General features: G+C 26.5%; 1 protein-coding gene across 2 annotated transcripts in view; it reads right to left on the bottom strand.

The window, feature by feature from the left end:
* Window positions 1–391: 391 nt before the first annotated feature.
* The window catches only part of LOC142330231 (uncharacterized), a 38,175-nt gene continuing 25,508 nt past the window's right edge, over window positions 392–13,058 (bottom strand). For both annotated transcript variants that reach the window (XR_012757737.1, XR_012757739.1), the window contains 2 exons: window positions 6,717–6,842; window positions 392–502 (listed from right to left, as the gene is read on the bottom strand). The gene's annotated coding sequence lies outside the window, so the exon portion shown is untranslated. The remainder of the gene's footprint in view (window positions 503–6,716; window positions 6,843–13,058) is intronic.

Genomic DNA, 13,058 nt, shown 5'->3' with positions numbered 1-13,058 from the left:
CTCTGTTTCAACCAAAAATTTTGCAGTATGATTTAAGACATAATTTAAAATATTAAAATTACAGTGATATATTTACCATATACTGGTAAACATATCTATAAAAATTATATAAAAGAATGCGCTGATGATCCAAAAATCTTCATGAAAAAAACTGAACATCAAAGAAAAATCAAATAACATAAGTGCTAAGAATTATTTCTATTAATTACATATATTCTGCTGCTAGTATGCAATTTGTTGTCATAATGTTTTTATTAACTGAATATATTAAATTATGTTTGTTTATATGCATGTTCATTTTATATTTAGTGCAAAGTAGCGTTTATATTCTTTTGCATAACAAAACATGAAAAAATTTTATAATTATAAAATAACAAATGATTATTAAAAAGAGCACTTTAAATTTTAATGGAACTCTTTCTCCAAGGAGATGAAGTATTTGACTGAGAGAGGAGCTGACAATTAGCTTCAAAAGTCCTTTGGAAAAATAAGTTCTATCAATCTGAAAGTAAATAATGTAATATTTAATTATTTTATGTTTTTAATCGCACTAGAACTATCATCAAAGATATTCAATATTATGACTGAAATTAAAAAGAATATTTGTTCAAAGTAAATTTAATTCATTAAGTTTTAGTAAAAGTTGTTTTAAAAGCTAGATGACAGATATAATTGTAAACCTCCAAAGATTGTATCTCGTATATACACAAACATGTAAAGTCATGAAACAATAAATAATACATACAATTATAGATATAAGATAATAAATTCTCACCCAACATGCATACATATTTTTTAAAATATCAAGTGTTGTTTTGAAGGCCAATTACCACTCTCCATTGTGTTCCAGTCTTTATATCTTACTAAGGATAAATTAATACGTATAGGAGAAATACTACATCCAACTAAAAAGTGCAATAAATAAAGTTAGTAATCAGCAACTATAACCCAAATTCAAAATAAACACAATAGAACTTCATTTCACAAAAAGTATAAAAGCAAAACTCATTGATAAATTGTTAGTAAATGTCCTGAATACATCAAACCAGAAGTATATGGGCACTTTCTGCCTAATCAGCCCATGCAATACAAACTTTCGCATTCATTCTGCACAGACTGTACAACATTCTTTCCCTTTCACAAAATGATTACGTGGATGGACCACAAACAATAAAATATTTAGCTGAAACCAATAGATACCCCAGAGCATTAACAGTTTAACTACTACACAAGAGTAAGAAAAATGATAACAAATTCATTACATATATTTAGATTAATAATCATATGGAAAAAGATTACCCACAAAACTCATGACATTGTATAATGAACCATTAATAAAAAAAGTACATTATCAAACAAAAACTTAGATAAACAATCAAAAAACATCAATAACAACACAAAATCTTTCATCTCGAAACAATAAATAACAAAAATTAGATATAATTGATTAAATCAACACATACAAATACAAACACAAAAACAGCATTCTGGGTATACAAATAAAATTTAAATCAAACATTTTTATAATTCATCACAAACAACAAACATCCTTCTTTACCCAATCCAAACACTAGCACCAGATTCAATAGCACAACTCTCAGTGTCTCCAGCAAGTGTCTTTGAAAATCTCTGATTTACAGCAAATTTAGTTCTAAATTTAAATCTTAATTAGATAATTATTTTTATAACTATCATAAAATAAAGTGTACTGTAATTGATTTAAAAACTGTTCATCATTTGTTTAAATAAGATACATCATGGATACTCATGTTCAAGGCTTATTAAATTCTTTCCATATCATATTAGATGTAATGTTCATTGACTGACTAATCTGACAGTTCAAGAGTAAAAATTGGCCAAGGAGTCAAACCTATGTTTTCGTTCCAAAAAATTCAACTTCTTGAGATTTTAAGGATTAAATATAATATGTCAGCTAAAAAAAACCTGCTCAAATAGCAACTTTGTTCTTATTAGTAGAAATAACATAATTTCACCTAAACATATCAGATTGGAAGATCTCAACAATATTTTGTATTTTCTTTTTTACAAATATATTGAGCATATGAATAAATATATAACAACAAATTATTACATCGTTTTTTTTTTTTTACCACTGAAAAGTCAAATGGTATGAATAAAATTGAAAGAATTTTAAGTCCCTGAACTTTTTAACTCCTTACTTGCATTTCATGTTTAAAAATTACATCCTCATCTACCCACAAAAAATTAATTTTTCTATCAAATTGTTAATCAAGAATAGCTTTTGCATAATTTCAACTCATAAAATTTGAGTAAAATGAGTTTCATTTATAGGACCACATAGTTATCTCAGAAAATGATTCTGTAACACATAAATTGGGTTAGTTTAAACTACACTGTACTACAAATTATGAGCTTCTCTGGATAATCTTGTATCTAATTACCCTTCCTCTAAGTTCAGTAAACACAGTGATGGAATAACCCATTTACATCAGTCTAATAATTTCAGAAATTTACATGAATGAAATATACACTCAATCAAATTGTTTAAGCAATAATGATGTATGATACACTTTTAATATTTTACAGATTAATAAAAATTACATGAAATAAAACTAGAAAAATGTGCAATTACGAATTATGAACATAATCATTTACTTTAGCTGATAATACTACTAATTGATAGAAAAAAGAGATATTTAGATTAGCTTCATTTATATTCACCTCACCAATCTATCTATGATTAGAACAGTTTTTATTGATAACAAATGTTATGTAATAAGATTTTTTTTTTAATTTTCTTTTAGTCTCTAATAATGACAATAATGATGACATTACACATTGAAACTTATTTTTCAGAAAATATTGTTAAATAAACCATTTAAACTTTCTGTCTTAATGGTTTCATTATCAATATAATCAACTAATAATAACAACATATTAATTGGGTATAACAACAATAGTAGGAGTAGGTTTCATGATGAACAAGAAGATAGGGAGAAGAGTGGAGTATTTCAAGACGCATAGCGATAGAATCATTGTAATAAGGATAAATTCAAAACCTAAACCGACAACGATTGTTAACATCTATATGCCTACAAGCGCCCATGATGATGATGAGGTAGAGTGTGTATACGAAGAGATTGATGAAGCAATTAAACACGTAAAAGGAGATGAAAATTTAATAATAGTTGGAGATTGGAATGCAAGCATTGGAAAAGGCAAGGAAGGAAATATAGTGGGTGAATACGGGCTGGGCAAAAGGAATGAAAGAGCGGACCGACTTATAGAGTTTTGCATGAAGTATAATTTAGTTATTGCCAACACCCAATTTAAAAATCATAATAGAAGAATATACACTTGGAAAAAGCCAGACGATACTGCAAGGTATCAGATAGATTATATCATAGTTAAGCAAAGATTTAGAAATCAACTCGTTGACTGCAAAACTTACCCTGGAGCAGACATTGATAGCGACCATAATTTGGTGATAATGAAATGTAGATTGGGGTTTAAAAACCTGAAGAAAAGATGTTAAGATTTTTTTTCAAAAATCTTAACTAGAATTCTATACAGAAGAATTGAGAGGAGAGTGGAGGAGAGTGGAGGAAGTGTTAGGAGAAGACTAATTTGGTTTCAGGAAAAGTATAGGGACAAGGGAAGCAATTTTAGGCCTCAGATTAATAGTAGAAGGAAGATTAAAGAAAAACAAACCAACATACTTGGCGTTTATAGACCTAGAAAAGGCTTTCGATAACGTAGACTGGAATAAAATGTTCAGCATTTAAAAAAAATTAGGGTTCAAATACAGAGATAGAAGAACAATTGCTAACATGTTCAGGAACCAAACAGCAACAGTAACAATTGAAGAACATAAGAAAGAAGCCGTAATAAGAAAGGGAGTCCGACAAGGATGTTCCCTGTCTCTGTTACTTTTTGATCTTTACATGGAACTAGCAGTTAATGATGTTAAAGAACAATTTAGATTTGGAGTAACAGTACAAGGTGAAAAGATAAAGATGCTACAATTTGCTGATGATATAGTAATTCTAGCCGAGAGTAAAAAGGATTTAGAAGAAACAATCAATGAACGGCATAGATGAAGTCCTACGCAAGAACTATCGCATGAAAATAAACAAGAACAAAACAAAAGTAATGAAATGTAGTAAAAATAACAAAGATGGACCGCTGAATGTGAAAATAGGAGGAGAAAAGATTATGGAGGTAAAAGAATTTTGTTATTTGGGAAGTAGAATTACTAAAGATGGTCGAAGCAGGAGCGATATAAAATGCCAAATAGCACAAGTGAAACGAGCCTTCAGTAAGGAATATAATTTGTTTACATCAAAAATTAATTTAAATGTCAGGAAAAGATTTTTGAAAGTGTATGTTTGGAGTGTCGCTTTATATGGAAGTGAAACTTGGACGATCGGAGTATCTGAGAAAAAAAGATTAGAAGCTTTTGAAATGCGGTGCTATAGGAGAATCTTAAAAATCAGACGGGTGGATAAAGTGACAAATGAAGAGGTATTGTGGCAAATTGATGAAGAAAGAAGCATTTGGAAAAATATAGTTAAAAGAAGAAACAGACTTATACGCCACATACTAAGGCATCCTGGAATAGTCGCTTTAATATTAGAAGGGCAGGTAGAAGGGAAAAATTGTGTAGGCAGGCCACGTTTGGAATATGTAAAACAAATTGTTAGGGATGTAGGATGTAGAGGGTATACTGAAATGAAACGACTAGCACTAGATAGGGAATCTTGGAGAGCTGCATCAAACCAGTCAAATGACTGAAGACAAAAAATAAAAAAAATAACAACAATACATATATATATATATATATATATATATATATATATATGTGTGTGTGTATGTGTGTGTGTGTGTGTGTTAGGCATAATATTTAAATTCTGTTAAATAAACCACCTAATACAGAACATTGAGATAAGACATATCTCACTTAAATTCTAAGGTAAGATATGACCTTAATTTAAGATAATAAAGAAAATAATAATAATTAATACAATAATAAATTAAAAAATTACTTATTTTAAAATAAAATAAGACCTTGATTTTAAGATAAGACAAAAGATATGCTTTATTTCCCTCAATATTCTGTACTAGGTGATTTACTTAATAGAATTTAAATATAATTTAACAGTACAGAAGAATAATATTAATCCTAAAAAGATTAAGTTCAGTAAATAATATATATATTATATATATTATTTCTGGCTTTATTTCTTTCACTATTTCTGGCTCAATGCATCCAAACTGTGCACAACCTACACCAAAATCTTTAGGACAGGAAGTCAAAAATAGCAAAATTATGGATATAAAAACATTAAAAAAAAAATGCATTTTAAGATAGTAACAGAAAAACTGATAGACCTTGGTAAACAACAGGAGCAGCCTAGCCTACAGTGGCCAATGACCGTACACTTTCACCGGACCAATTGATCAGAACTCCACTAACAAATTGATTAATAAAATATGATATTCAGTTTTCTATTATATTGGCTATTAGTTTAGTCATACACTCAGTACATAGGTTTATTTGTCTTTTCTCAAACAACTAATAAACATTCAAGAATGAATTAACCCAAGATTGTTGCTTCTAATGTAAAACCTACTACATAAAGAATTGGACTTACAAGTAATGGAATTAATTAGAAACCCAGAACAGATGATTGAAGGATATGTGAACATTTATGTCAAAGATTAGTTTAAAAAATATACTTTGTGTACTAAATTATGGTATCTCCTATCTCCTTCTGGAGGGGAGTGCAATCATGTAACAAAATTTAACAGAAAAAGTAATTGTATAACAATACAAAAAATATATTGTTAATAATTATAAATGTTAAAATATCATAATTAGACAAATAAAAAAAAATAATAATAAGTAAAGAAAGCATAGACAAAATGGCTATAGTATAAGTTACATTGGTTACAAAATCCTGATACATTTATACCAATTGTGATAATAAAAACCAAGAATGAAATAAGTTGTCTGGTGTATAATATATATATTACTAACAGAGATTGGAATTAAATAAAACTTGATATTTGTAATCCAGTACAGACACAAGCATGGTAAATGTATAAGTATCATACATAAAAATGTATAACATCCATACAAAGAGAGAGGTATACATACATATGATGGTCATACTTATAGACAGACTAGTTTTAAATTCCAGTGCAACTCCAGTCTAATCCACTCTACAGCAGTCCACTCCAACTTTAGACTCAATCGTGTAGAGAGAAAGTCAGTGAAAGTGTTCAGCTAGCGTACTATTCCAAACTGAAGAGAGCTTTGGTTAAGAATACTTGTATTTAGTACAGTTTAGTTTTAATGATTATCAAGCAAGATTTCCAAAACTATTATAATTCATTTTAATATAATAACTTGTGGCGAAAATATTTTGATTAAAACAACAATTTTACATCAAACAAGACATTCATAATTATTAATATTATAAAAATTAACCAGTGAAGGTTTTATTTTTAATATAAAAACTCAAGTATTTTTCTACCAAATAAAATTGAAACAAAAACCAGCACATATAATTTTAAACATAGAAACATTGTAATTATAACAATAAAAAACAAACAGACTTATGTATTTTAATATGTGTTAAAAGAAATATTTGCTTATGTAATACAGATGCTTTATAATATACTATAATCCCAACTGCAATACAGAAAATCATGTTCAGTGTTATACTAACCATTACTTATACAGTCATTTTTTGTATCCCAGCAAACCACAGCATACCAGTAAATAGTTACATTTAAATAAATTATAATTTTACTTTGATCTGAATCTCAGTTCCTTAGCAGCTAGAATGGTTAATCTGAAAATAAATTATATTATAAAAATTTTATACAATCTGCATTTGTAAAAATAAGAAATAATATAGAAATTATTTCATAATTATTTGAAATATACTTCTACTTTTTAGAAACAAATTGAAATATTCCTTTTTGACAAATTTTGAATATTTTAATCTACATTTTACTAGTAGTTCCTTTCTTTATATATTGATAATAATAATATATATACTTTGCATTTGAACTGTCCTGATTGTAATCAGTATTTTTATTAAAAGGATCAAAATAATGGATCATAGATGGATGGATCTGTAATTTTCACCTAGATTAAAATTTGCAGGTTGAAATAATTTGATAAAAATGCAAAAATTTTCTCATGACCTATTGTTAAAAATACATTTTTTAATCAGCAACATCTTTAATCCAGAAAATATCATGCATATGAGGAGTTTAAATTAATTTTTTTTAAGAGCCAATTAATTGAATTTACCTCATGTTAATACTTCAATGGAAATTTATCAATGCCTCTTAAGTTTTAATATTCTACTTATAAAAATAGATTTATTGTAAAGAATAAATCTTGTCACACAGACAGTGTTTGTATTGTTTATGATTTGTAGTCAAGAATCTATTTTTTTATGAATTTATAATTTTTTTAACAGAAGAAACATTAGACAACATCAAACATTAGACAACATCGCTATATAGAAAATTAATCTGTTACAAAATTACTAACTATTCAGTAGTAGAAGTAACAAGAATCAGTAGTTTACAGTGGTGTGTAATCATCTGTTCTGAACTTAAAATCGGAAATATTATATAAAATTAGCTAAAAGGTATATTTTTGTTTAAATTGTGCAAACAAAATAACACTTCATTTATTTTAGTGTGATTCTGCAAGTCTAGGTGTCATATCTACCCAAAATTTCAATCTTCTAGGTTCTACAATTTTTAAGCTCATGCTTTATTTAGAAATAAATATAATACATAATCTATTTAAAAATAATTATTATAGTAAACTGTGTAAGTAATTAATTAATGCTTTATATATGTACATATATACAAATATAATTTACATACTGTATCAATTAACCTGTTCAAAAAATTAATTCATAATAGTTTTTCCAGATTATATTTTATTTGTGATACATTGTATTAACCAATTAAAGAATAAAAATGTTAGTAGAAACTATTTTTGTTCAAAAACTTATAAAAAAGAGTAGATGTAGATTCCATCTTTTAACAAAGTTGGTGTTATAACATTTTCTAACAAAAATGTATTTATCAGATATTTTTAACTGTTTAGAAGATTGACTTACAATAATGAAGTCCATTCATATACTTTTAAACCAAATATTAATTAGATATTGTTAATCAATTTTTCCAACTGAAAACCCCTTTATATAAATTTATATGTACATACCTCTAAAAATTACAAAATCTATACGATAATAATTTTTTTTTAAACTTAAACTTTTTACCTAATTTCATTTCATTTTTATTTAATTCATTTATTATTACTAAATTAAATATTTTTTTTTTATTACTTCCTATTTCTTTATTTTTTCAGTCCCACTCTTTCTATTGGCTACAACAGATTAAAAACATCAGAAAAATAAGCAGTACTACACTGAGCTGTTATCTCCAAGAGTAATATTTTTCATTCCCTGTGCTGAACAGTGTGAAATTATGATTTATACTGCTAAATATCACCTAATTTCACTAGGCTTGAAATATGGTATCTGAGAATGTATTTTGCTCAGTACAGAAGGCAACAAAAAACCACTTTACTTCTAAATTTCCCTAATAAGTCCTAGGTGAAATGTGTTTTATTCTTCAGAATGATTAAGCAGGTATCAGAAGTAACTGGTATTTAATTACAGATCCCATAAAACCGTTATGCTTATAGCAACTAACAAACATTCATACTTTTATACGTAAGTGTTCTGATAACACTAATTTTATAATATAAAAGTGATCATACAATTAGAACAGAACATCAATTTATTTAAATATACAGTAGCATTAAAATTAAAACGGTGTCAACAGTTTGATGATAGGTAAATGTGTAACTATTATTATGTTATAACATATGCTGTTGCCCCAAGATAAAGATTTCACATTACAAAAAAGAAAGCACAGAATTTATTTTTGAATTAAAATTTCTACTTTTAAGAATAGATTTATTACAAAGAACAAATCTTGTCACATAAATAGTGTTTTTATAGTTGTTTATGATTTAAGTCAAGAATCTATTTTTCTCTCTAGAAAGAAATTGATAAAGCAAGTACATAGGTACTTCCTGCAGTAGATTTCTAAAAAAATTAATTTAGTGGCGTTATATATTAATCGATTGCTCTTCTTATTCATCCAATTTTAAAATGAATCTCGTTTAATGGTCTAATGTTAGATTGCAGGAATTATGGCAATACTGCCACGTCTAATACTATCAATAGCCTTCTAACTTTAATATTGTTATAATTATGATATTTTTTTTTTTTAGATTATATAACCGTTACTATATTTACTTAGTTTATTTATTAAAATTAGTATAACACACTGTATCTGTTTTAATATTAATTAACATCAATGTTTGTGTAGCACTGGTGATTGCCAGCATTAAATAATGTCTATGAGCTAATATAGAACAAAAGGTTACTGGAGAATATAAGTCATTAGTAAGAGTAATACTGGCTATTTCTCGTCATTCAAAGAACCTGTTTCTAATAGCTGTGCCAATCACTCATAGTAAATGGTGTTGCCTACCTCTGGCAGTCTTTTAAAAGGGTCTTAATCCTTTCATACCAAACATATCTTTTTTGTACGTTATGAAAATTAATGACCCTAACTGTTTTAACATTGTAAAATTATTATAACATTTATAATAAACGCAATATATTTAATACAGTTATTTGTAACTATGTAAAATTTTAAATAAAATTTAAATTCAAAACATGAGCAAAATACTCATAATCTTACACAACATGATTTTAATTTGTACATTTCATTTCAATAAACTGTTTTCTACAAAGAGTTTACATCTTTGATTAATTATAAGTATTGTATTTAGTGACTGATTTGACTGAAATTTCATACAAATATCTAAACAAATCATAAAAACACATTGTAAATTTCAACATTTTCTTGTTGCATAAAGGTTCAGCATTTTCCTGTTGCACAAAGGCAAACTGATGACCTTTTAAAATAAAACTTCAGTTTTCAATAGTTTAGGAAAGTAATATAAAGAAGGTTTCACAAAAATATGAAAGTATAACAATCATGATACTAGTGAAGTATATGATTTTTTAAAAATACAAAAAACTACAGCTTTCTTTTATTTAAATTTTCTTTCTATTAAATGTGTTTTTTTTAATTTTTTATAAGTATTTTTTTATGAAGATTATCTAATGTGCCAATCCACAATTATTATTGTATAAAAGGATTAAGTTAAATAAGATTTTTTTTAATTTTTGTGATTACATGAATTAATTACAGTTGCATTATGATTAAATTTTATGGTTTTTTCTTTTTTTTTTTAATTAGCTGCACTGCATTTTTTAAATTTTATTTAGTTGCTAAATTAATTTCAGTAATTACATGGTTGAAAACTGGATTTTTTTTTAAAAGGTCACTTCAATATCTATATTAAAAAAAGGACTGTTATTTAATGGTATACTTTTTTGTAATTTGTTTTGACGGCCGTGCAAAATTTAAGCTAAATTACAAATAAAATGACTATACCCAGTAAAAGACACAAACCTCTTCAAGGGATAAATTGAATAATTAGTCAGATTTTTCTGTGAAAAACATTGTTCAACTAGCTTAGATGCTGTTATTGGAAATTATTTCCTAGAAATAGCAACTGCATTCTAGAATGACCAACAATATATTGAATTTACAACAGATCATTATTAGTAATTCGAATGAAAATTTTCATAAAATCAATAACTTATTAATTAGTAATATTTATTACTTATTAATCAATTATTTATTTTCAGCAATTAATAGTACTTTTTTATATGTATCTTTACAACTAGTATTTTTCAGTTGGTAGTAGAATTTTTTTTAGATTTAATATTAAAAACATACAATCCACCATTCTGATAGTAAACAGGTTTCAACACCCCCTTCCTTTATGTAGCATTTTTTAAACTTGAGCTCTTGTAAATTTTCATCCATTCTTTAATATCAAACCATTCACTTGCTACTCCATACTCCTTTCTTCTTTGTTAATTTTTGGTGTTAACCTTAACATAATTACCACAGCTTACACCATATTGTTCATACATTTCAGTCTTTATCTTCCTGTTTTTACCTTCTTTCTACACATAGCACTACTACGAATTAAAACTGGACATCTTAAGACATGGCAATCTCATCTCTTAGCAATCTATAAAAAAATGTCTCTCCTTTCCTATTTGTATTTTTACTACATCATTTTGAATTTTAAAATAAAATTATTTTGGACCATGTCTGTATGATTTTTTCCTTGACTTGTAAAATGTATTCCTAAAATATTTTTTTCTGTTTTAAATATTTTTTATCTCATGATCACTGAGTTATAGACAATGAGCTCTCACCACCTCTCATCAAGAAATAGGTGTAATTGAGAACAATATATATTATTGGTAATTGACACCATACTATCAGTTTTAAGTCAAATATAATGTATTAGACGAGAAAATTGCTTTAAAAATGTTAAATATTTGCATTCATATCCTTTTTGATCCATTCACCAATGATAAAAATTACATCTCTCATTTATACAAGTATAATATTATTTTTTATCGATAAGATTAATAATTTTAGATTAACATATTAATGGAATTATAAATGTTTTTCATAGGCTATAACTCACTTTCACGAATAAAAAGTAAAGAATCTCTTCCAGTCCAAACTTGAATGTCCTATAACCCTTATATCATTAACAGTACTTACTATATTTGACTTATCAAAACTACAGGTAAGAGTTTCAATAAAACCTGTCAATGTATACTTGACTTATCACATAAAATATATATGAAAACTATAAAAATAGTATTTTGCAGTTGATAAAATAAACTACATTTTTCTGGCAAAAAAGAATTTCCAAATCAATTATTTTTTTAAAATAAAGTTTAATTCAGAGTTAAAAATAATGATTATGAATACGATTTACTTCTTATATTAACTGAGTAACAATAAAAAAATTTTATGGGAAAAATAAGAGATTTGCATAGAAAAAACATAGTATTTTACAGAAAAATGTGAGATTCTATTTGTAGATGTATACTAGGTACCTTAACCAAATGATTGCAGGCTACTGGACATGAAGTCCCAGTAATTTCCAGAAATGAGATAGCTATTCTCAAGATAAATATACCACATATTAAAGGAACGCGGCTTCCTCCTGCCTTCCTTCAATGGTCTGAATATAATGTTGTTTATGTTCGAATAACACTGTGCCCAATTACACCTTCCAGTATTGAAAACTTATGCCTCTGGATCAATATTTTCAATAAATACTTTGTTAATGTATTAAACTATATTTTTATTATATATACATTTTATTACAGATTTAGATATAACTTATTTATTTCATTATTATATTCATAGCTACATTTGTTTCACATTACTGAGATTAATCAGTATATACATATGCAATATTTATATTTAAAGTATTATATTTAAGTATTTATTTAGATTCATATTTTTAAGTTACATTTTAAATAGCATTGATTTAATCTTAAAGACATATTTTATTGAACATACTTTAATAACATTTTTAAAGAGAATGATTTTACTGTAACAATATTTTAAAAGAGAAAAGAATTTACTTTAGTAACAACTTAAATTAGAAGTACTTTAACAATAGCATTATCAAGAATATATATATATATATATTATAAAATAGCTGCTTAACTAAACTTGATTAACAAATCTATATGCCTGACATAAGTAACAAGAAAAAAGTTACATAGTTTGTTTATAAATAATAATGAGGACATGAAACAGAACAGTTTAATTCAACTAAGTTAATTTCATGACATGATATTTAGATTTGAATTCAGACCTAGAAGTGGCACCCTCACTCTGTTCAATACAAGAACTGGCAGTATAATGAACACAATCACTCTCACAGAAAGCAACACTCATACTTTCCACTTTTACCTCAGATATGGATGCATTACATCCTGTGGGAAAATGCATTGAATACAATGTCTCTATTTAGTAGGGGAATTGTCTACTTAATCTTTTAC

This window comes from Lycorma delicatula, chromosome 9 (assembly GCF_047948215.1).
Source record: "Lycorma delicatula isolate Av1 chromosome 9, ASM4794821v1, whole genome shotgun sequence".
In the NCBI taxonomy this organism is placed as follows: Eukaryota; Metazoa; Arthropoda; class Insecta; order Hemiptera; family Fulgoridae; genus Lycorma; species Lycorma delicatula.
Note: the sequence above shows the minus strand (reverse complement) of the source record. Positions and strands in the feature narration are given on the sequence as shown.